Source organism: Tursiops truncatus, chromosome 10 (assembly GCF_011762595.2).
Source record: "Tursiops truncatus isolate mTurTru1 chromosome 10, mTurTru1.mat.Y, whole genome shotgun sequence".
NCBI classification, from domain to species: domain Eukaryota; kingdom Metazoa; phylum Chordata; class Mammalia; order Artiodactyla; family Delphinidae; genus Tursiops; species Tursiops truncatus.
In genome coordinates, this window is record NC_047043.1 from 76,687,848 (window position 1) to 76,713,122 (window position 25,275).

A 25,275-nucleotide genomic window follows, 5' to 3' on the forward strand; every position below is an offset into this window, starting at 1 on the left:
GGTAAACCAGAAAGGGTGAAGGACATTCCAGCTATGCAGAATGTATCTGGAGAGTAGCATATGATAAAGAGACTTTATGCAGGAGGTTAATTTTTATAAAGAAAAAAGACCTCATTTGCTGGGGTAATAAATAGGGAATGAATCAAATTAACATCTCTGACTTCATTTCTTACCATTCTCCCCTGTTCCACAATTCCTCCAATACAATACTGCCTCAGGGCCTTTGCACTTGCTGTTCCCTCTGATCCGAACACTTTTCACAGATCTTTGCAGTCACTGACTATAACAAAATACATGTTTGTTTCAAAGCACTTTACATACAGTCTTGTTTAATATTCTATGCCTGGCACAGGGAGTCTCACATCTAGTGTGTTCCTATTCCCTGCCCACGCATGTATCTATATCACTTCAAAATACTAGTTTTTATGCAAGCCTAGAAAATCGAAATTCTTGATTTCTCCTTCTGTGAAAATGGAGGTGAAAATGCTTACTTCCCTTGAAGCAGTGGTTCTCAACCTGAAGCACATTAGAATCACCCGTGGACCTTTTGAAACCACAGATGCCCAGGTCTTACACCAGACCAGTTAAGCCCAAACCTCTGCAGCTGAGACCCAGGCAGTATCGGTATCTTGACAAAACTCTCCACATGGTTTTGGTGGACAGCCCTCACTGAGAACCTCTGCTTTAGAAGGAGAAGTCAAGGGCAGTGGCCTTTCCTGATGATACTTCTCTTCCCTGCGCGCTCTGGCAGGGTGGGGTCAGTAGCAGGATCCATAGCAGAGAGACACAGTCCGGAAGGCAGAAGCAGTACACGTTTCCTTCCTTCCACCGAGGATAAAGGTGTGTCTCCTGTGCGCCTGGCACTGTCCAAAAGGGACGAAGAGTGTAGGGAACCAGAGAGAAGGCAATGAACCCTTTGGGTCCCCGGAAATGCTCCCATCTCTTGGAGACAAGACTGCTGACTGCAGGGTTTGGTCATGAACCAAGAACGATGTTCCAGTTAGGAGGCCGAAGGAGACTTCCCTGAGATCTTCACTGAACGAAAGGCGTTATTTCCCAGAGTGCAGTGGCATGTTCTAGAATCTCTGTCCCTTTATGAATCAGTCATTGCCTTAGTCCGTGAGGCTTGACGTGCTGTTGTTCTTGCTTCTGTCTCTGACCTCATTTCCTGGTGCTCTTCCCTCCCTCAGTACCCTGCAGCCGCACTCCCCTCCTCCAGGACTTGAGATAAAATCCGCCTCCACAGAGGCCTTGAGATACCACCAAGAGCGATTCCCTTCTCGGGACCATGATGTCTGCTCTTCCCTGGGCTCTTTAAGCCTCTGCTTCCATATAGTTGCCTGATTTGCTCTTCCCGGTCTCTGCTCAAATATCACCTCCTCAGAGAGGCCCTTCCTGACCTCTTTATCTAAATAGTGCCCTACTTCCTCTCCATCTCTTTGCTCTGCTTCACTTGCCTTATAGCTTTTATTGTGGTATATTTCCTGTTGGGTGGTTCATTTTCCATTTTCCCTGATAGAGTGTAAGCCCAAAGAGCTGGGACTTGTTCACTGCTGTATCCCAGCTCCTAGCACAGTGCCCAGTACAGAGTGAATGCACAATAAATGTTTGTCATATGAATGAATTCAATAAGGTTTTATTCTGATTGTATTCATACGTATATTTATTTTCTATTAAAGGCAAGTGATACTAGACTTTTAATTCGAGGTAAATGGTCTACTTTTTTTTTTTTTTTTTTTTTTTTTTGCGGTATGCGGGCCTCTCACTGTTGCGGCCTCTCCCGCTGCGGAGAACAGGCTCCGGACACGCAGGCTCAGCAGCCATGGCTCACGGGCCCAGCCGCTCCGCGGCATGCGGGATCTTCCCAGACCGGGGCACGAACCCATGTCCCCTGCATCGGCAGGCGGACTCCCAACCACTGCGCCACCAGGGAAGCCCTGGTCTACTTTTTAAATGAGTTAGTGTCAGGAAAAGAGGAATCAATTTAAAGAAAGATATTAAGTAAGTGGAGGCATAAGTGATCCACAGATGTGATATGACTCATGAGAGTGATGCGAATGACCGGCATTTGGGAAACACTGGTCTAGAAGCAGATCGGCAAACAAAGAAAGAAGCACAAGCCTAGAAGTAAGGGGAATATCATCTAGTCATCCAAATCAGGATGCTGAATGATAAACTTGGCCTACCTGCAACCGCAGTTTCTTACAGTGTTGAGGTCCAATTCATCTGGCATTTGCTGAACATCAGCTATGAGCTCAGTGTGACTGGGGGGTAAGTGAGATATAGCATCCAATCCCATTTTCAAAGGTGAACCTCGGAGATAGCCATGGGCCCTATGACAGTAGAAATCAAAATGTGATCAATGCTATAGGAAAGGTCCAAAGAGACCACAGAAGGGTAGCATTTGTTTCTCTGGAGGTAATCAGGAAACCCTTCTCTGAAGAGGAGAAATTTGCATGGGACCTTGAAGAACGGGTAAGATTTCAATAGGCAGAAATGGGGGCCAAACCAAGGCATTCTGGACAGAGGGAACACCAGGCAGAATAACAGCAAATAATATATGGAAATGAGCTCACAGGGCACAGTGAAAAAAAATATCTATGGGGGGCTGCTTGGAGAGGCCTGACCAGGCGGGGCTTGGGTCAGCAGTGCTGGCCGGGGTTTGCTGTTGAGGCCGGGTCTCCGCCACTGGGCCCGGGAAGATGGTGCTGGGTGGTTGCCCGGTGAGTGAGTTACTTCTCTGCGGCCAGGAGGCTTTGCTGATGGGGAATCTCCTTCTGCTGCATTGTGTCTCTCGGAGCCACTGGCACAACACTACCACCGAGCCCGAGCCCACATCCGCTGGCGCTACCCACCCGGAGGGCGCCACCTGCTCTGTGAGCTAGGGCTATGGCCACCCCACTCTCCAGTCATCCCTTGCTCTTACCTACCCGATGAATTTATAGTGTGAAGACCCAGCGGACCATGTTGGAAATGCAACGGCTTCCCAGGAACTTGGTTATGGCTGTCTCAAGTTCGGTGGCCAGGCCTACAGTGGTGTGGAGCACACCTCCGTCCAGTGCCGCGCCCTGGACGGAATCGAATGTGCCAGTCCTAGGACCTTCCTACGAGAGAATAAACCTTGTATAAAGTGTACTGGACAGTACTTCCTAAGCACTTTGCTCTACTCCTTCTTCCTGGGGTGTTTTGGAGTAGATCGTTTCTGTCTGGGACACGCTGACACAGCAGTAGGGAAGCTCTTGACACTTGGAGGACTTGGGATTTGGTAGTTTGTTGACCTTATTTTGCTTATTACTGGAGGGCTGACGCCAAGTGACAGCAGCAATTAGTGCACAGTTTACTAAAAAGAGTTGCTGCCGTGGCCCAGAGAGGCAAGTCTCCTGAATTCACCTCTACAGGCTCAGAACTCTTCCTTGTTATCAGACCTGACCATTACCTCCCTCTTTGGAGGGAATGGCTTTGGCGGGGGAGGTTTCTTTGGACTGTGGATTTTCAACCCAAACTTTACTTTGCAGACTAGAAATGACAAGCAAACAGTATTGTGGGTATCAAGTTTGTACCTTTCCTCATGTACAAAAAATATAAAGGATAGTGATTAACTTATAAGCTGCAGAAGGGTTTCCATAGTCTTTATTTCTGTGCACTGCTGTATAATCAATCCTTTGGAGCAAGTGGACCCAACAGGATAAGTAAAGTGAATATTTTTAGCCTTGTGCCTTTTGTGACTGAGTCCTCATGAGGTGAAGATCGGAAGCTGAACCAATGAAAATCTTCAGCAGAAGTAGAAACGGCGATGGATTTTAATACACAAGGAAATTCTGACTTTCTGAATTTAAATTGCAGAATAAATGTTGCCAACCTGGAATGCTCGTTTGGGTGTTTTCAGTAGGTAGAGTGAAACTCAAAATTATATTCGTTGTGCTTAAAGCTAAGCATTTGAACTGAGCCTGTTAATAAACCCTATTGTTTCATCATTATTATGTCCGAGAGGGAATATATCCAGTACAGTAATTTCCTCTTTCCAATTATGTTTTGGGTAGCTGAACATGGCTGAGTTCAGCTATCCTCTTGGCAGACTTTTCCTACCAAAAAAGTAGTATTTACCAGTTTAGAGAGTCCATGCTGTAGACTGGTAAAAAAGAAAACAAGATTTCATACCAGTAACTATAAATCTGTTCTTCATGATTGGGTAAGAAAATATGAGGGGCCTCGTGCCCTTGGAAAGAAAAGCAGACTCTTCCTTAAAGGATATTACTACTTACTGCTGGGTAAAGTTAGGATGTGATTCGGAGGGCAAAGAGAAACTGAACACATTCTGTCAAAATAAGCATGGTACCAGAATCTCTCAGTGTGGGTTACAGCAGTCAGTCATAGGGAAAGAGACAGCCAAGGTTTTGAGTTCCCAAATCACTGGGAATAAAAGAAAATGTTCTGAATTATAAGTGTTTTTTTTTTTTTTAAGAAGATGTTGGGGGTAGGAGTTTATTAATTTATTTATTTATTTTTGCTGTGTTGAGTCTTTGTTTCTGTGCGAGGGCTTTCTCTAGTTGTGGCAAACGGGGGCCACTCTTCATCGCAGTGCGCGGGCCTCTCACTATCGCGTCCTCTCTTGTTGCGGAGCACAGACTCCAGACGTACAGGCTCAGTAGTTGTGGCTCACGGGCCTAGTTGCTCCGCGGCATGTGAGATCCTCCCAGATCAGGGCTCGAACCCGTGTCCCCTCCATTAGCAGGCAGATTCTCAACCACTGCGCCACCAGGGAAGCCCCACTATAAGTGGTTTTTAAAACTTAGTTCCCATCCCTTGCAATCTGAGTTGAAAAGAACTGTTAAATATAAGGTAAAAATGGGGTTTGGAAGGTAAATCAAACTAAGAGCATGCTATTTGGGCAACTTATAAATTCTAGAAACAATCAAAGTAGAACTGCTCAAAGTTTAGTCTCATAATAATTGACATAAAGACCAAGAATCCCATTTAAAATCACCCTGAATATGCTCTGTCATTATGAAGCAGTTTTCCTAAGAATTTCAGCTTTATTAACCCTGATTAATATGACCACTGTTCTTATGGTATTAAATGGTGGCAATTATGTAAAAGTTAAAAAAGATTTTTCTGTTTTGTCCTGAAAGTTCTGTACCACATTGACCTAAACCTTCTTTATAACAGTAATAATTGATGGATTCTTACTTATAATCTCTATACTCTAAGGCAGTATATTTTAAATTGTTGTGGATCATGAAGAAACTGGACCTTCTCCCCAGAAAAATGAACAGAAACATGAAATTTTGCATAGAACTTAAGAGGGTTCAAGGATGCCCCTTTTTAAAAAGAAAAAGAAAAAAAAAAACTTGTAAGAAAAATCTGGAAAACAAACTAAAATTGAAATCTTACCCCAAATAAGATACTACTTTAAAACCACAAATCCTGCTTCATCTCACAAGTTAAAAAAAAAAAAAAAAAAAATCTCCTTAAGGATATTCACAAACCCCATAAAAAGCTATTTTCTTTTAAAAATAAAAAATAAAAAATCATTAATTGTTAATGTTTCCAGGAGAAAGAGCTTGGGTAAAGAGGTAAAAGTCTGTAAGTTATTAAATTTTCTATTTTATAGAAGAAGCCCTTCTCACAGAAAAGGTGATGGGGATCAGAGTTGTTTCCACTGCTAGGCAACAGCCTGAGAATCTTTATATTCCTCTGTGATGATCCGCATTTTTCAGTTTCAGTGTGGCTTCTAGGTGATGCCCATCCTCTGTAGTCACAAACCCTGGCCAGATGTGATACAACCTGAAAAACTATTTGAATAAAGGAATATTTTTTTAAATGGGAAAAAAAATATCTATGGACTTCAGTGGAAAACCCATGTAGCACTTGCAATCTGCCTGCTTTCGTGTCTCTTTGTATAACTGATGGCAGATGCATCACCCAAAAGGCATTTCAGGCGATTGTGTCCATGTCCTCACAGAGAGGAGCTTCAGGAAGACATCTCTACTTCTAAATAACAACCTCAAATCCACTCTTTATTTCTGAAAAGAAAATACCTGGGAAACCCCATCCTGTCATTTCCATTGTTATTGCACAGGCAGTGATCAACCACTGCCCTAGATTTGCATTAAAGGGATGCCTGTCCTTGATAAAAAAAAAACTCCAGAGAATGGGGGCATTACTTGCCAGAACCCTGAGAAGCTCTGTGGACCAGGAGCTGCTCTTCATCAGTGCCAGGAATACAGATAAATCTACCCTTGGAACTACCCGGAGTCCACCCCGAGCAAAAAGCCTCTTAATGAAGCCCTTCCTCTCAAGAGGAAAAGAATCCTTGAAAAGAGATGTCCTCTGGTAGCCAAATGCATAAGGCTTCCTGCTCCCTCTCCCCAGCAACCCCCTGATGGGTAATTAATGTCTTTTGCATGGCTTTATCCTGCTCCTTTGCCATACCACGCCCCCCATGTGTCAAGCCCATGACCTTGGTGATCATTTTTAAAAGTTAGTATGATTTAATCTGGCACTTTATCTTCCCATTGTGCTTCAGAGTTAGCATCCTACTTAATTTTATCCAAGGCCTTTGTCTTGAGTTACAGCATGGAACAGAAGATTCTAGGGAGGACGTTATATTAAATAATGCATAGAGAAATGAACCGTTCTTCCTAGTGGTTCAGGAGCTCATGCTGGTTCCTAGCTCTTCCCACATGCTAATACCTCATTTTGAGAAAACTTCCACTTCGAAGAATACTACAGGAGAGAAATCTCTCTTTCTCTCTCTGTCTCTGTCTTTCTCTCTGTGTGTGTCTGTTTCTCTCTCAATTAAAAAGCAACCCATGAATTGAACCTCTCTGTTAATCTCCCTTTGTCATTAACATTTCATTTTAAACCAACGTGCCCTTCACAGAATGTTAATGGCTGTTACACAACCTGAATTTGGAGTCAAATAAACTTTACGGAAAACTGAGTTAAACCAAGCTAAGTAGGTATATTTACCGAGGTCATAGAATGAAGCCTTTAATAGGTGGCTGTACACTATTAATCTTCAAGAAGGCTGTGTAATTTGCAGCATTTCCCAAAGTGAGTGTTTCCATGGAACCCTTTTTTGATGGAGTATCTGGAGAGACATGGGTTCATCAGCTAAGTGTTAAACTAGCAAAAAGAGGCCTATGTCGGCAACAGATGCTCAGATTTCCCCCTGAGATTCCAACTCCCTGCACAGCTACGATTGTTGCCTGAAAAACCACTAGGTAGGCCAAGTCGTGGGAATTGTGTTGAACTGGGAAGAGAGGTGGGAATATTCCCTGCAGTTTCCAATCTAGCTTCCCTCCAATCTTCTCATCTGTGTAATGGGGTAATAAATACGTACCTTGAATTGCTAATAGACTTGTCTAATTTGGAATAATATCAGTAAAAACACTCAGCTAAGTAGCAGATGCAAAGGATACATTGAGTAAATAGTCGCTGGTATGCCAAGGTCCTCTAGGGGCTGCTTCTCAAATTTTACTATCTATGCAATCTCACAGGAGCTTGTTACAATGCACATCCTGATTTGGGTCTGGGATGGGGACCAATATTCTCTGAACTTATTCTCCTAGTTTAAGGACTGTACTTTGAGAAGCAAGCATCTCAGAGATACAAAAGGAAGTGAACAGTCTCAACTTTTTAAAGAGTTATAATATATGGAGGGAACCTAGACATGCAGTCAGCTAGCTGAATGGCCAGCAGAGTGCTGGTACAAACAGTCCACTTTGGAGGGCAGTGTTACTCTTGCTCACTCAGGATTGATGGGGGAGTTTTCCCTTTGAACTGCCTTTGAATGATGAGTAGACTTTGAGCAGACCCGGCGTCCTGGGTTCTGGCTGTGCCAGGAAGGCAGCACACTCCCAGAAGTGGGAAAGCATATGGGAAACTTAGGAGATGCTCAGGGGGCGTAGAACAAAAGACACGGTTTGGAGGAGGAGGTATGTATAAAGTGGACCACTGACCTGGATGTCTGAGTCTCAGGTATCAAGAAAATACAATCTAGGAGAGTTTTAAGCAAATGTATGAGTTTCCCAGAGCTGCCGTAACAAAGTACCACAAACTGCATGGCTTAAAACAACAGATATTTATTATCTCATAGTTCTGAAGTCTAGAAGTCTGAGACCAAAGTGTCAACAGGGCCAGGCTCCCTCTGAAACCTGCAGGGGAACCATTCCTGGCCTCTTCCTGGATCCTGGAGGTTTGCTGGCAGTCCTTGGCATTTCCTGGCTTAGTCGTCACATGGCGTTCTCCCTGTGTCTCTGTCTTCACGAGGCCATCTTCTTGTAAGGGTACGAATCATATTGGATCAGGGGCCCATCCTACTCCAGCATGGCATCATTTTAATTAATTACATCTGCAGTGACCCTCTTTCCAAATAAGGTCACAGTCTGAGGTACTGGGAATTAAGAATTCAGCATATCTTTTATGGAGGACTCAATTCAACGCATAACAGCAAATATGTATGCCCCCTTTGGGCCCCAGAAATCTCCTCTGCCCTATAGGATAAACTTCAGAAATGACTTTTTCCCACTGGGAAAAATGAAGGACCACAGCGCTGAAGACCTCTGCCTTCTCTATCTACACCCCTTCCCAAGTATGAAAGATCGTCAGGACATCCCATTGGTCACTGAACTAAGCTGGAAATTCAGGACACTGAGGCTGGGGAAATCAGGGTAGCATTAGAATTCCCACTGAAGCCTTCTTTCCTCTTTTATGCCGACTTCCATAGGAATGTTATGTCGTTCCCAAGGAGCTTCTGGGAGTGTGAGACCCAGAAGCACCATCCCTAATGTGTTCACACAGCAGAGTTCAATAAAATAATGACGTACAAAGTCTTTCTTCCTAAACTTGGTAAGAAGCAGTGGCCTTCCATTTTTTCCCTTTGCTCTTGTCCAATAGAAGACTAATGTAAACACTGTCCACAATGTGAATTTTGTAGGTAGGTGAAAGGCGGCACTGGGCTACTTATTTTATCAAATTTAATTGGAAAATTAAATTTAAAATTTATTTATTTATTTAATTAAAATAAATTTTAATTAAATTTAAAAATTAAATCTTGGAAAAATGGGAACTTTTTTTTTTTTTTGGTACGCGGGCCTCTCACTGTTGTGGCCTCTCCCGTTGCGGAGCACAGGCTCCGGACGCACAGGCTCAGCAGCCATGGCTCACGGGCCCAGCTGCTCCACGGCATGTGGGATCTTCCCGGACCGGCGCACGAACCCGCGTCCCCTGCATCGGCAGGCGGACTCTCAACCGCTGCGCCACCAGGGAAGCCCAAAATGGGAACTTTTTTAAAGAAGAAGTGGCTTTCTGTCTTTCAGTTATATACTCTCTGGCTAGATAGATGAATTCGTTGTCACCTAGGTACACAACAGCCAAATAACACTGCCTCCTAATGTCTTCAAGGTTAGCAGCATGAAAGGAGCATTTCACGCAAAACCCCTGCCAGTGTGACCGGGAACAGTAATAAGTTTTTCAAGCCCGTTCTGTCAGACCAATTGTCCATCCCAGATTTATTCAGAGCATCCTTTCTCTGTTAAAATGGAGAAGAACGTTGGCCATATTATGTGGACAGAAGAAAGGAAGATGTGGAAATAAAAGGATGTGAAAGGAATATCTGTTTTCAAGGCAGCTGAAAACGAGTTGCAGGCTTGGTGTAGCCGCTGTTCCCATTTGAAGAAAAGAAGCCCACGTGGCTACTTGGAGGTGGTAGTTAATTTTAAACCATATTTAAAGACTGCTGAGAAACACATTGGCCCCAATTCAGACCACGGTCAGTTGTCTCTTGGTCCCACTGACTAGAATGATGCAAACACCAGGCCCCAGACATATTAGGCAGAGACAAGGTTTGACACCCTTATGTTCTCAGTCCTGTCCTAAGCAATTTAGTACATTGGCCAAGAAGGCATAAACCTTGGAAACTGTAATATGGCATGCTAAGAGAAAATAAATGATCTTCTGCAGGCCAGGCTTAATTTTGCAAACTCCATTTCCTGGAGGTAATTGGCCACTGGACACTTACAGGAGGATTAGTCGGCTGGAGGTTTCACCTCCTCCCCTGAAATCTTCCCCAGTCCTTCCAGCCTGAATTAATATTCCCTCCTTTGGGCTCTTTTAGCACTTGATCTGTACGTCAGTTGTAGCTCTTATCACAGTCTCTGTTGGCATTACCACTATTTCTGTGTGTCTTATCTCCCCTACTAGACTCTAGGCTCTCTAAGGGACAAGACTCAGTCCTAGTCATTTTTGTATTTCTAGCATCTAGGACAGGGCAAGTATGCCCTCATTAGATATTTATTGAAAAACTGAAGGATGGAGGGGAAAGGAGGATTTTGTGGGTTTCTCCATCATTATCAAACATCACTTTTGTCCTATCACACATGGTTTCAATCAAATACTTTGGAGGAGAGTTCTGGAACTCTTAAGAGATTCTGAAACTTAAAAGGAATAGGAGACTTTCAAGGGAGTTTACGGATGGTTTTTTGGGGAGCTTAAATGAGTTAACAAGCAAATGCATACAGAAAACTTGCTAAAAGTAGCCCTACTTCTTTTGGATGGTCTGGAAATGGGTAGGGATGGAGGCAGACTTTGTATCCCTCAGAGTTTGGGAGGTTGCAAGTAACAGAAATGGCCTTTGAGTAACAAGTGAAGTGATTTCTTGGAAGGATTTAGGGAAGTTCACATAATGAAAGGGAATGCTGAGGAACTGGGCTGCAAAAAATACAGGAAACGAGGCAGCTCAGGACATATATATGGTTGAAACTAAGGAATGGCTTCATTTCATAGTCAAATCTGTGCATTGCTACAGGAATGATTCAACTCAGCCCCTCATCCCCTTCTTACGCAATGTCACTCAAGGTCCAGAATCCAAAAACATAATCTAGTTGTCTAAGCTGGGCCACACACCCACCCCTCTTGGCTCAGGAATGTTCCTTTTGTAGAACAGATGCCATCCCCCAAGAGATGCGATTCTCCAAAAGAAATCAAGGTGCTATTAATAAGAGAAAGGAGAATGAGTGCTTGGTAACCAAAGCACAGCTAATGTCCACTAACTTTTACCTTGGAAAATATACAAGTCAGAAAACTATTTAAAGGAATGAAACTCCCTTATAGCTGATGGGAAAGATGAGATACTAGCAAACTTTTATTTTTTAAGTAGATTAGACTTGAAATTCAAGTGTGGTACATTTGGACAAGTGCTTTCAAATAGTTTATTCATCATTTGTGTTGCCCACATATTTCAGGAGTTTTTTACCTGTTAAATTGCTTAGAAAACCATCTTTTTTATAGAAAGATAAAAGGACCAATCTTGGAAGAAGTCATCAAATAAAGACCAAATCAGAAGTTAGAGTTGGTGGAAACATTAAGGTAACTGAATGTCTGTCAACACTTTCTACTTTCTCATGTGGGTATGGGACCAAGTTACAGCTAGGCGGAAGGATGAACAAACTGAGCTTATTTAGTGAAATAGAACTCTAGGAATTGCATTATTGTCCATTTCCGGTTTCTTTAATTAACACATGAAAATTACATTTTTTCAACAGATAATCATTGTGCATCTCCTACTAATACTCTAATAGTAAAAGCTAATAGTCTAAGCCTTTTAAGTGCTTCTGTGTGTCAGACACTCTACTAAGATCTTTATATGCATTTCTTATTTAATATTTATTAGAACTCAGTGAGAGGAGGTACTCTCAGTATTAGGAAAATAGGGGTCAGAGGAATTACGTAACTTACCCAAGGTTGTACAGCTAAGTGGCAGAAAGTAAAATAATAAAATAAAATACAGAAAATACTGATGTGGAAAATGAATACACTACACATACATTAATACATACCATTACAAACATGGTTATTAACTTTAGAAATTATTTTCTGAAGCATTTAGATGAAATATACTTGCAAAGAGCAGGTTCTCAATAAGTGCATATTAAAGGCAGGAATTTAAAATGTGATTCAAAAATGTGACTTCCAGGAAATTTTTGTGGGTAGGGAAAAAGATCCATCAGCATAAAAGAGCTTTTTATAGAGAACATGATGACCTGTAATTCTTTCTACTTTCTCTGAAAATGGTTTTCAGTTGTTATATTATGACTAAATTGAGATTAAAAACACTAATTGATTAATTTTTCCACCCTTGGCTCTGTTTGCCTCTTGAATAGTTTATTAAAGGTAGAGGTGTAATGTAGTTCTCTGACATTTTTTTTTTAATCAGAGTAATCAAGAAAATGTGGTATTGGCATAAGAATAGACATATAGAAAAATGGCGCAGAATTGAGTCCAGAAATAAACCTTTACTTTTACAGTCAATTGATTTTTCAACAAGGATTCCAGACTTGTTAATGGAGAAAGAATAGTCTTTTCAACAAATGGTATAGGCACGACTGAATACTGACATGCAAGAGAATGAAGTTGGACCCCCTACGTCACACCATATCAAAATGGATCATAGATGTTATAAAAGCTAAAAACTGTAAAACTCTTAGAAGAAAACATAGGAGTAAATCTATATGATCTCGGGTTAGGCAGTGATTTTTTAGGTACGGCACCTAAAGCATAAGCAACAAAAGAAATAACAAATCAATTGGATTACATCAGATTAAAGAAAGAAAACAACTCTGTGCTTCAAAGGACACTTCAAGAAAGTGAAAAGACAACCCACAGAATGGGAGAAAAATCTTGCAGGTCATAAACTGAAAAAGGGACTTGAATCCAGAATATATAAATAACTCTAACAATTTGGCAATAAACAGGCAATTCAGTTTTTAAATGGGCAAGGATTTGAATAAACATTTATCCAGAGAAGACATACAGATATCCAATAAGCACATGAAAGTATGCTCAACATCACTAGTCATTAGGGAAATGCAAATCAAACCCCACTAAAATGTCTAAAATTAAAAAGACAGATAATAACAAGTATTGACAACGATGAGGAAAAATAGGATGTTCCTACATTGCTAGTGGGATAGTAAATGGTACAGCCACCTTGGAAATGGTTTGACAGTTTCTCAGTATTAGGAAAATATGAGTCAGAGAAATTGTGTAACTTGCCCAAGGTTGTTAAATCATATGATTTTACATAAACATACTCATATGTTTAACTTACATGTTAAACATATGAGTATGTTTATGTAAAATCATATGATCCAACAATTCCACTCCTCAGTGTATACCTAAGAGAAGTGAAAGCATACATCCAAACAAAAATCTGTACAAGGATGTTCCTTGTACAGCATTATTTTTAACAGTCCAAAAGTGGAAACAACCCAAATGTCTATCAGCTAATGAATGGATAAGCAAGAAGTGGTATATCCATACAATGGAATATTATTCAGCAATATAAAAGGAATGTTCAACAACACGGATGAACTTTGAAAACATTATGCTAAGTGGGACTTCCCTGGCAGTGCAGTGATCAAGACTCTGTGCTTCCACTGCAGGGGGCACAGGTTCGATCCCTGGTCGGGAAAGTAAGATCCTGCATGCAGCGTGGCACAGCCAAAAAAAAATATATATATGCTAAGTAAAAAACCCAGTCACAAAATGCTACATATTGTATGATGCTATTTATATGAAATATCTAGAATATGCAAATTTATGGAAACAGAGTATATTAGTAGTTTCCAGGGGTAAGGAATGGGAGAATGGAGTATGACTACTAATAGATAGGAGACTTCTTTGGGGGTGATGAAAATGTTCCAAAATTAGACAGCGGTGTAAGTTGCTCTGTGACTGTACTAAACTCTATAAATATACAAAAAACACTGAATTGCACACTTGAAACAGGTGAATTTTGTGGTATTATATTATGGTTAATTATATTTCAATAAAGCTGTTGCTTAACCCTAAAAATCATGGTCAGTCATCATCCCTGTGTGATGGTAAGTTTGTGGAGTGACTTGTAGTTCCCGAGACTTGCTATTTTCATATATTTCTATACCTATCCACTCACTTTACCATTCGTCTACAAACTTCTTCTCACTTTCCTTTCCCCATTCTAACCCCTTTCCTGCCGTGTAAGTGTTCTATTTCTCTTTCATGAGTTGGCTTAGATTTCATCTCTACTAGAAAATCTCCCTGAATCCCTAGTTCAACCTTGAGCTGCTTTTATCTGAAGGTTCCAGTGAACGTTATACACGTCTTCTTTCCAGCAAAGATCATATTCCATGGTAATTATCTGTTTAAGTGTCTGTGTTCCCACTAGTGTATAAGCTCCTTGAGGCATTGTCTTTGTGTTTTGAGGTATGGTACGATGTCTGGCACATAATGGGTACTTAGAAATGTTTACTGATTGAATAAATGAATAAATGCTTAAAGATAGAAAATTTAATGTTTCCGCATTGATGGATTCTATGGTATCAGGATATTGTCTGATCTCAGAAAGTGTCTTGGACTTAAACCTTAAATACTTTTGTGTGATAAATTCAGATTACCTGTGGAAATCAACGCTACAGTAAATAAATATTGGCCTTCTAAATGTGAGACGCTAACTCAGTCCTTACATGTCTCAGGATAAGCTGAGCTCCCTAGGATGAACAAGTAATTTTTTCTACTTCATGGAATACTCTTGTACAATTAACCAGCTATGTTGTAGGATCCTAAAACATTTCACTGGAGAATTTAGTCTTGGTTGTCAATAAGCCCAAGATATTTTAAGCTTTGAATCTTAAGTCTCTTGTGGTGGGAAATAGAGCCTCTGGTGAATAAATTTTATCCAGATTACTGTCCTTCTAAAACAATATCTCGATGCTCTGCTACTTAAGCACATTGTGGGTTGAAACATCTGAACAAAGTTATCACATAGACAAATAGATTAAGAATATACAATGGGGCTTCCCTGGTGGCGTAGTGGTTGAGAGTCCGCCTGCCGATGCAGGGGACACGGGTTTGTGCCCCGCTCCGGGAAGATCCCACATGCCGCGGAGCGGCTGGGCCTGTGAGCCATGGCCGCTGAGCCTGCGCGTCCGGAGCCTGTGCTCCGCAGCGGGAGAGGCTACATTGGTGAGAGGCCCGCGTACCGCAAAAAAAAAAAAAAAAAAAAAAAAAAAAAAAAGAATACACAATGAATTTTGATCAATAAGACTTTTGGACTCAAATCCCAATATATAAGCAGCTGGTGGCGTCTGAGAGATGAGAAGTCACCATCCATGAGCAAAACAGACCCTCAAAAAATTGCCTTCATGGAGTTTACATTATAGAAGTGGAAGAAATGTAAGGGGAAATAATTTCAGGCAGAGAGAATAATTAAGGTAAAGGTGATAAGATGTTTGGTAAACTGAAGGAGAACAGGGTGGCTGGGACATAATGAACATTAGAAAGCAGTGTGATCATTAATATTATTCCCTGTGGCAGACAGACTTATTGGTCACAATTCTTTATCCGCTTCCCCAAACTAGTTTTTGCAAAGCCACCTTTTGTCACCATGGTCACATAGAGACAGATTATATTTCCCTACCCGTTGATGTTGAGTTTGGCAGGTGACTTGCTTTGGCCAATGGAAGGTGAGCAGAATGGTATGTCATTTCCCAGATGAGACCTTAACAGGCATGGCGTATTGCTGCTTACCTTCCTGTGCCTCTTCCATCAGCAACAAAAGGCCTCCAGGTGGTTGTGCCCCCTTCATCCTGAGCACCAGGATTAACATGAATACACCAAGCAGAGCTACTCCAGCCAACCTAGGGACACAAAGGCAGGAGGTTGTTATAAGCCTCTGAGTTCGGGCATGATTTATTATGCAGACTTACCATGGCAATAGTTTACCCATACAGTCTTCAATACTAATGTTACACACTATTAGTATACCTTTCTTTCTATTTTTCACTTTTTTAAACATTATTTATTGTTTATATAATCTACAGTTACCAAAACATTTCTGAAAATGGCAGGTCATCTGTAAGCCATAAATGAAACAAACATGAGCCTAACTACCTTACTGGAAAGAATGAACCTCACCTGACCAGACTCCTAATTTATTCCAGCCATTGTTTAGTAGAAGGAAACAAAGGCCTTTTCTCTTTTCCCCATTTCTGTTTCCACCTCTATACCAGGACATCTATTTTTCAGTTCCATAGTTTGAAGGTTTTCCATTACTTAAAAAAATATACAACTCTGTAGCTTGTAGTGTATGTTTTGGCATCGTTGTATGTTAGTACTAGTCACTCAATAGATGGGCGATTCCTCAACAAACTAAAATCCACCGAACAAAGTGTGAAGTTATTTTTATAAATATACGCTGTTTATGGCTCATTTTCAGAATTTACAGTTCCTAGGTGAAATTTTCCAAAAAGGGGTCAAGCTTTCATAACTTTGTATTCCAAACTTGAACCTAACAGGAATACAAAGAGAAAATTAAGCTCATCAGCTGTGATGAGAACTATCATAGGACTTCCTTGTCTTGAATCTAAATGCTAAAAATTTTCTCAAAATATATCAGTCACTCAGCAAGGAGTTCTTGGGTGTAGGTCCACAAAACATGTCAAGCCATACAGAGGCAAGGGGTTCGGGATGGGGAAAATGGGTGAAGTCAGTCAAAAGGTGCAAACTTCCAACTATAAGATGAATAAGTATTACCTGGGGGTATAATGTACAGCATGCTGACTGTAGTTAACAATACCGTATTCTGTATTTGAACGTTGCTAAGATCATAAAAGTTTTCATCACAAGAAAAAAAATTGTGACTATATGTGGTCATGGATGTTAACTAAACTTACTATGGTAATAATTTCGCAATATATACATAAATCATTATGTTGTATACCTAAAAATAATACAAGGTTGTATGTCAATTACATCTCAATTAAAAGAAAAAGGGTGAGATCCCTGCCTTACGTAAATGTACCCTGAGAAATGACTCTAACAGTTGAAACTGCTGGGAGCTGTCTTAATTCGGGTACCCCACAAGGCAGACCTTGTGACAAAGACTTGGGAACAGGGAGCTCCTATGTGAGGTGATCCCAAGAGGCACAAGCAAAAAAGTGAAGAAAGTGAGACAGAGAAGGGAGAAAAGCCAAAAGAATTTGCATTAGTGAGCAGGTTACCACCATGGGCAACTGGGACCCAATCCTGCTGGCATCCTCTGAGAAACTGTGTGGAACACACCCAAGACTCCTAAGACCAGGGGCCAGGGAGGCTGGGACTTTCATCCCCAAGTGTTTACAGGCTGCATTCAAGAGAGTTAACCCCGCACACACTTCCAACTGCCCTTCCCTGCAGCAGAACAGGCTTCCTCGGGCCAAGGGAGGCCCTCAGACAGAGAAGAGAGCGTAAGATGGGAGCTTTATCAACATCTCCAGCAGCTACCTGCACTCAGGTAGGCAAGGAAATACAGTACAAGGCATCACCTGTGTCCGCGACATGGCACACAGCTATTCGTTCCATCAGATATAATGATAGTATTTAGTGAGCACTTACTCTGTACCAGGCACAGTGCTAATAAGCTTTTTATGTATATCATGTCATTTAATCCTTGCAGCAACCCTAAGAAGTAGATACTGGGATTAGCATCCTCTGCAGACAAAGAAATTGAGAAATTTGCTAAGGCGACAAAGCAAGTAAATGGTGGAGGTTTGAACGTGGGTAGTCAGACTCCAGGGGTCTAAACAACACTTTACTCATGAAGGGCTAAGTGCAGAAAACAGAAGCACGGGTAACGCAAAGATGGGGAAAGTAGTGAGGCATGTAATCCTCAGAAAAGGCTTCATTGTGGAAATGTACTTGAGTAGTACTTTAAGTGGGAAAGTGCAGAAAAAGAAACGAGCCTGTGCATGATAAGGACGGGGGAAGAGGAAGACGGAAGGGAGCCGTAACATAAGGAGCATGAATTCAGCAAAATATCCTCATTGGAGAGTACACAGAGCTGGTCCTTGTTATGGAGTAAGGCACATATAATATTGCATGTAATTCTATGTTTATTATCATCTAAATCTTCATCTCATAATCTGAGATAAAGGTGTATGCCCTCTAGGTGAGACATGCACAGTCAGCTGGATAAAGGATGTCTAGGTAGTGTCATCTACAGTTCCAATACAACAGCCCTTTATTCAGTATTTGCCAAGGACAGGGAGCTAATACATACTCTACGCGCTCGTTGGCTGATGACAATAAAAACGATTGCTTAGGTTGATGACGTGCACATGATAGGTACTCAGTATCAGGCCGTGCATGCCCATATAACCTGAATATCAAAAACGCGCATAAGAAAAATGAAAAATTTGGGGGAAGTAAAAAATCTTCATTTAGAGCAGCGCTTCTCAAACGTTAAGTCCCAAGACCCCTCTACATTCTTAAAAATGATTGAAGACCACAAAGAACTGTTCACTTGTGTAGAATATGTCTATGAATATTTAGAAGATCACCGTATTAGAAATCAAAGCTAAGAAATGTATAAAATATAAAAATATGCAGATACACGTTTTTATTAGCCATCAGAACAATGGCTACGTCCCACAACAGTTTTCCTTCTGGAAAACTCCACCATATACCTGCAAGAGAATGAGATTGAAAATGACAAATAGTATCTTAGTATTATTGTGAAAATAGTTTTGATTTCATGACCCCCCTGGAAGGGTTTCAGATATCCTCAGGGGTCTTTGAACCACAGTTTGAAGAGTTCTGATCTACAATTTTCAGAAACAGTAAGTATTTCCAGGGAGCTAAATAAAAATATTGAACATGAAATTACTTGCAAGACTTATGTGCAGCATATATTCACATGGTTTAGACCTTGATTTCTAACTATCAGGGGAAGAAGTTGGATTTAGCTTCTGTTCTCTTCCATTTAAGCATTCTATGACTCAAGAAGAAAAAACATAGGAGAAGCATTTTTGGTTTTGTTTTGTTTGAAATCTTTCCAATGACTAAATACTGTTTTCCTTTTGAAGACTTTTTGGACCCTTCAATGAATAGCTTGGTATCACTGGCCTCATTGAAAAATTCAAAGTCTTTCTGGTAGAATCCTTGCTAGACATTTTATACAATGGTCTTTCATGGAAGATTGCTCCAAATTGGGGTGAGTTATTTGGAGACAGAAGTTCAGGAGGCTGGCTTGGATAAGCAGGATGGGATTAAGCAGGACATAGAACAGGACTGCCTGGGACCACAAACATGTATGTAGACTAGGATGGGCGATGGGAGGAAGCCACCTCATGCCTTCCCCTGGGCAGTGTGAAGGACAAAGTCTCATTCTTGATGTTAGCTTCAAAGGCACCAAGTCAGTCCCTAAGAGTTCTTTTCCAGGGATGGTGTGGGGTGGCCCTGAGGGTCTCTGTTCATTCCCACCAGAACCAAATATGCAAGAAAGACATTTCCCTTGAGCCAATTCCCCAAATAATCATTTTGCTGAAAGATAGATTTTTCCCTCCTAAAATATTTCCAGTGTATTAGCTGCACTGGACCAAGCCCTGTACCACACTCCAACACACACACACACGCACACACGCACACACACACACACACACCCCTACATCTTTACCAGCCTTCCAGTTGAGGAGCATCTTTAACCTCAAACATGGCGGCAAAACGGCTGTGGTAAAAGTCTCCTTGACAGTTTCAGGTTAATTGATTCTTTGGCAGATTGGTTTTTCAGCCAATTAATTTTTTTTTGAATTTTATTTTATTTATTTTTTTATACAGCAGGTTCTTACTAGTCATCCATTTTATACACATCAGTGTATACAGGTCAATCCCAATCGCCCAATTCATCACACCGCCACCACCACAGCCAGTTAATTTTTAACAAGCTAGTTTCTCGTGCATCAACCATTCTGAAAATTTTCCCCAGCTCCTCCCCACTACAGGTGAATAGGGAACTGGCTCAGATGAACCCCTGGGAATAGCTGAGGAGACATCCTGTCTGCTGGAAAGCATAACATATGCCTGGGAGAGGCAAGGTGAAGAACGCTCCATTGTGCAAGAAGAGTCTCTCTGGACAGACCAGTTGTATTAGGCCAGAACGGGTGGGGATGGAAGCCAGCTCATTCCTTTTAGGACTATGATCGGCCTCAGTCTCCTCATCTGTACAACAGGGATAATAATGATTATACCTCTCAGGTCCCTGGTAAAGGAAATATGGTATGTAAAGCACAGAGTGCAGTGGCTGGCACAAAGGCAGGGATCTATACCTGCTAGCTGTTATTGTTACTATTATCACCATTAATGATAGAAGTGACTATGGCAATCCTGTTGCCATTTTCTGAAAGAAAACAGTACCTCAAAGTACACACTTTCTCACCTCTAGGCCTGGAGCCCGCCCTTCCCCAGCTCTCTAGCCACTATACCCTCTTCACCCTCCAGGCTTCACTTAAACATCACCTCCCCCAGGAAGCCTTCTCTGGTTGCCTAGATTAGCTTAGGGCCCCTATAAACCCCTGGACTTAAACCCCTCATCTCCATTTATTGAAATGGATTGTTCAGTTGTCTGCCTCTTCTTAGAACAAAGACTGAGAGCAGAGACCATCTCCATACTGTTTGCTCTGATATCCGTAATCTCTGGCACAGTGTTTCCATGTAGGATTTGGCTGGATGACTAAATGAATGAGTGGGGGATAGGCTGGAAGTGTGTGATCCTGCAGCCTGGTCCTGACAGACTGGGACAAAGGCAGCACCCAGCTGCACAGGTGTGGCTCAGACATTCAGGGTCGATGGGGAATGCCTGAGAAGGCCTGGATGGTCGGGCTCTTTGTTGGGCTTCTCCAGCAGGCCCCCAGGCCCCCGAGGTTGCCTTCCATTTGGGGCTTCTAGTCCTCTGGCTCTTCGAGCCTCCAGGTGTGGCCTCTCTGGGCCACCAGAGAGTTTCTTCTTCACAGGAATTTCACCGTAGTGGAAGGTCCCCCGATCTAGGAGCAGAGAGCTTGCGTTGTGATTCTTGCTGTATGTGACTTTGATCCAGCGCCTGCACCTCTCTGAGTCTTGGTTTCCTCTGACACAACAGGTGAGGCATCTCTTCCTACTCTTCTGCAAGGTAAAAACAGGGTCAGCTTCCAGACAAATATCTCTTCTTAGGAATTTAATGAGATCTATCCCTTCTCTTTCTACTCTTTCTTCTTCCCTGCATCCCTTCCCTGCATCCCTCCTTTCTTCTTAATTTAACAAATACATATGGGGTCTTTACTGGGAACCAGATTTGCCCTGGTGCTCAGTCACAGAGAGGTAGCAAAAATAAACTGGATCCCTGCTTTCATGCTACTTAGAGCGCCTAGCGGGAGAGACAGGCAAAACACAGTTTCACAAATAAGAAGGGAAATTTCACACAGACAGTAGAGCAAACAACAAGATAAATTAAGCAATGAAATGGGGTAATGTGAAAGATAATGACTAGGGGTGGGACATGCACTTTGGATGGTCATGGGAGGCCTCTCAGAGGTGGTGACATTTGCACTGAAACCCGAATGAAGAGATGAAGCTGACTGTGGACAACATAGAGGCCAGCTCAGAGGCCCCGGTGGGTGAGGGTAGTTGTGTTCAGGAAGAGAAAGTGGCAAGTGGGCCCGATGACAGCAAAGAAGTGGGCAAGACCCAGATGATGTCGGTCCTTGTAGGCCACGATGAGGGCTTTGGATATGGCCCTGAGTGGGAGGGGAAGCTTGAGGGAGAGCTTTTTGTAGGGGAGTGACACGCTCCTATTTATGTTTCTAAGAGATTTCTGGTTGCTGTGCAGAAAATGAATTCTTACCTGTCATGTTCCAGATGCAACTTGAAAAAAGTATGATTCATCCCCTGACACTGGCAAAGCATCGGAAACATGGGTGACGTTGTATCTGCTAACAACGAAGAGCACTTTTTCCATGCTGAGCTGATAAATACATTGAACAAACTGTGTTTAGTTAACTAAGATGAACAGTGTTTCCTTGTGCCTCAGGCTTTTTTTTTTCCAAAAAGCATTTGTGTACTTGTGGTAATATTCAATATTAACAACCGAAGAATTGGAGGTTTACAATTCCATAGCCGCTTGACAGGGCAATAGCTTTTCAGTGGTTTAAAGGAGATTGCATTTTGTTCTATGTGTATAAACGATTTCTTCTTATTTTATTATAATCTGGCAGATATATTGAATTTCCTACCCAGCAAGGGTTGTTAGTTTCCCTATCCTGAACATTCAATGAGGTCATTATTATGTGAAGAATGAAATGACAGCAGGCAGCAGCAGAAAATGACCAAATAAGTGCTTTGATAGGGTGACTTTTTGACAGAGCAATATAGTAATAGAACACGTCATATTTCTAGGTCTCGGAATTCTGCTTTTTGAAAGCATTTGGGTTCTTAAAATCAACTTTAGTAATTAGACTTAACACCTTGAATTTTGAGCATTGGAAACTGTTTGCAGTTCACCTAGTAGTAGTAGCTGTAATTGCCCATTGCATGCAAGCACTACAATAAATGCAATGTATTATATTATCTCCTAATGTGAGTGGGCCCCATCCAATCAGTTGAAGGTCTGCTGAGCAAAACTTGAGGTTTCTTGTGAAAAGAGGAATTGTGTCTTCGGACTGCAATGCAGAAATTCTAGTTGTCCAGGCTTTTGGACTCTCGTCGGTAGCATCAACTCTTACCTGATCGCCAGCCTGCTGGCTTGCCCTGTGCATTTCAGACTTGCCAGCCCCCATAGTCATGTGAGTAATTCCTTAAATCCCTTAAAATATCTATCCTATTAGTCCCTGGAGAACCCGGACTAATATACTCCTTTCCCCAGCAGCTCTGCTTCTAGAAATTTATCCAAAGAAAGCAATCATACAGATATCCAAAAATATACGTTCAAGGCATTGTTTTAATGGTTACAAATGAGAAACAATCAAAATTTCCACCACTGGGGGATCATTAAGAAAACCGTTGTGCAACGTGTGCTAATACAGAACATTCTACACAATATAATTTATATATCCTGTAGGTATATTATGACTGTTAAGAATAAGCTAAACCTTCCTTAAAAATAAGGTATTTACTGGTCATATTATTAGGTACTAAACGGCAGATTAAAGAACCTGTTTGATTTCTATTTTTTAAGTTGTTAATACTGAATGAAATTATGAGGAACCTTACATTTTCCTCCTTTAATCATTTCTGTATTGACTGAATTTTTATACATAGCCTGTTTTGACTGTTAATGAGTCAGATCAGTTTGACCTAAATTCTAAACAAAACTTTAGCTCAGATAGATTTCTGTGGCCCTCTCCCATGCGACCTGTGTGTGTTCTGAATGTCATAAATATCTTTTTTTTTTTTTTTTTTTTTGCGGTACGCGGGCCTCACTGTTGTGGCCTCTCCCGTTGCGGAGCACAGGCTCCGGACGCGCAGGCTCAGCGGCCATGGCTCACGGGCCTAGCCGCTCTGCGGCATGTGGGATCCTCCCAGTCTGGGGCACGAACCCGTGTCCCCTGCATTGGCAGGCAGACTCTCAACCACTGCACCACCAGGGAAGCCCCCATAAATATCTTTTAGTCACACCCTTTAAGTTGTTTATTCGTGAAGCATTTCCATACTAACAAAATAAAATGGACAGAGATAGGCAGTTGTTCGGACATTCAAGTGTAGAAAAAACCTCTGGGACTTGTTTGTTTCATAACTCACTTGAGTACAGCACCACAGTCCAGGGAAGGCAAACAAGAGGGGAAAAAAAACGATTTTCCCTGAAATATAAGATAATGACCTCATTATCTATTTTAATTTGACAATGTAGGGGCAGTCTGAGTTCCCTATGACTCAAATTCTATTTGAAGAAACTAAAATTAATAAATCACAGCTTACTGAGAATGGCAGTGCCTCTTTGCAAGTCATTACATGGGTTTCATAGAGTTTTTCTTCTTTCAGTCCTGCTCCAGGCCATGCCCTGGCTTCCACTGATCCATTCCTTTTTTATCACCTTGGAGTCTTCCTTTGTACTTTGAAATGTTTATCTATATAAATGCAAACTTGCGGGAGGAGGGAGGAAATTTGAAAAGATCCTTCTAGTATAACGCACTTTCAGTAAATTGGATAAATATCTTTGTGGCCCATGGAGATGACACGCACACACTGAGGGAAGAGCCGGTCACTTTCCAGCCTTGTCCTCATATGAACAAGCACAGTGAATTGTGTAGAAAAGAGTAGTGTTTGCAGTAATCCTGACTGCATTTTCCAATGTCTAGCTCAGTTCCCTCTGTCTGATATTTATTATTACTCTCCCTAAGAAAACAACTATCTTCCCTAACAGTGAAGTGAAGAGCACAAAAAGTAATGGAATGTTCCTCCCATGGAAACAGTAAGCTTTAGTACATTTAATACATAATCACACCAGGGAGAAATGCCCTTGTGTTTAAGAACAGAAATGCAGGGGCTTCCCTGGTGGCGCAGTGGTTAAGAGTCCGCCTGCTGATGCAGGGGACGCGGGTTCGTGCCCCGGTCCAGGAAGATCCCACATGCCGCGGAGTGGCTGGGCCCGTGAGCCATGGCCACTGAGCCTGCGCATCTGGAGCCTGTGCTCCACAACGGGAGAGGCCACAACAGTGAGAGGCCCATGTACCGCAAAAAAAAAAAAAGAACAGAAATGCATACAGCATTTTGTCTTTCCCTTAGTTTTGATTTCTTCTTCTAGTAAAATATTTTTAGTGAATACCTGATGTGCTTTTGTTGCAAGTCTTGGAGATGAAGCTGGTTTTGACTCAACCAAGGTTAGGACAAAAATATCTGGAAAAATGATTCTGGCTGCCTAGACAATGCCATTTACCTGAAAATAAGGGAGCTGGAAGTCAGCTCTCAGGTCTAGCAGACAGGGGTGTAGGTACCACCTCCAGGTCCACTGACCTTCGTGGGAACAAACAGCATCATTAAAATCCCTGAGGTGCTTCTAGAAGGATATTTCTGAACTGGATTGTTTTCTATTTCTGCTGTTTCTTTAACGTTGGCTAGAGCCTAGTAATGACCCCTTTTGTCAACAGAGGCATTCCAGGTAAACGGATCCTTATCACCTTACGGTCACTGAGTCCTGTATCTCAGACAAAGTCTCTCCAGTCTTCTTTGCAAGATGAGGACTTCAAACTTGTGTCCAACTTTAGCAACCTGAGGGCAGATGCTGGAGCCTCCTCTCAGCTCTCACTGCAGCCAGCGTATTTCCCAAGACTCTTCTCAGTCCTCACCTTGTCCCCGTCTTCTGCCTTGTCCACTCCAAGTAGATCCTGTACCTGAGGCTCTGTGAAGTGAGACACTCCCCAGATTTTGACCACAGCATATAAATATGCCTTATGAGGTGCTGGTGGCATAAAGGAAAACCTTGCTCTAATCAACATGTGAGTCTTCAGAAAC

General features: G+C 41.9%; 1 protein-coding gene and 1 pseudogene across 1 annotated transcript in view; both read left to right on the forward strand.

Moving 5' to 3' along the window:
• SYNPR (synaptoporin) overlaps positions 1 to 25,275 on the forward strand; it is a 292,285-nt gene that overhangs the window by 216,825 nt on the left and 50,185 nt on the right. The window lies entirely within an intron of this gene.
• On the forward strand, positions 2,703 to 3,344 carry LOC101339095 (TM2 domain-containing protein 2 pseudogene; annotated as a pseudogene).